Source organism: Echinops telfairi, unplaced genomic scaffold (assembly GCF_000313985.2).
Source record: "Echinops telfairi isolate 266 unplaced genomic scaffold, ASM31398v2 ScPeMD7_7420;HRSCAF=8458, whole genome shotgun sequence".
Taxonomy (NCBI): domain Eukaryota; kingdom Metazoa; phylum Chordata; class Mammalia; order Afrosoricida; family Tenrecidae; genus Echinops; species Echinops telfairi.
In genome coordinates this window covers 53298228-53299024 of record NW_022111320.1, presented here as the reverse complement: position 1 = coordinate 53299024, position 797 = coordinate 53298228, and positions in this window count along the sequence as shown.

Here is a 797-nt window from a genome sequence, read left to right as displayed (position 1 = left end):
GCTTTGACTGCTAGAGAAAGGTGGTGGCCGCGACACAACACCCACAGGTGCACCCAGCCTGCCACCTGCAGCTCCGGCCACTCACGGTCCTCACGCAAAGCGAGGACAAGGGCCTCTCTGCTCCTGAGAGCAACTGTGACAGGGTGACATGTGCCCGCCCGGCACCCCCACCACTCCAGCATCACGTTTACAGCCTGATAGCCAGAGATACCATCTGCCAGATGACTGCCATCCCTGGTCAGTGAGCTCACTGCCAGTCTACATCCTGTTACGTTTGTATTTCGCACAAGAGAGAGGAAGGTTACCAGCTGACAGGGCTCAGTCCAGGTGCACACGAATGCCTGGGTGTTCACCTGCCATGGGCACCCACCCGCCGGGGGATCAATTGGTGTGTGGGCAGTCTGGAAGCCCAGTGTGGAGGGCACACCCACCTGGTAAGTCAAGAAGTCTCAAGTGGGTTGTGAGTGAGATGGGAGGGCCAGACTCCTCCCCTCTCCCTTTGACACGGAAGCAGGGCTCCGGTTGATCTCCAGGCCGCCAGCACTGCGCTCTCTCTTCCAGGGAGTCTCTCCTGGTTCTGGAGGGGCTCATGTCTGTGTGTGATTATTTGGCCATCAGGACCCAGAATTCTGATTGGTTCCAACGTTCAGTGGATTAGCTGCATTTCCAGGGGAAACTACTTCCCTCAAGCACCACCCAGCGCTGACCGCCCAGGCACGTGGAAGCTGGGCACTGACTAGGACGCCACACAGCAGCATCCATGTGTTTGAGTCGCGTTGCTCAAGAAACATTGACAG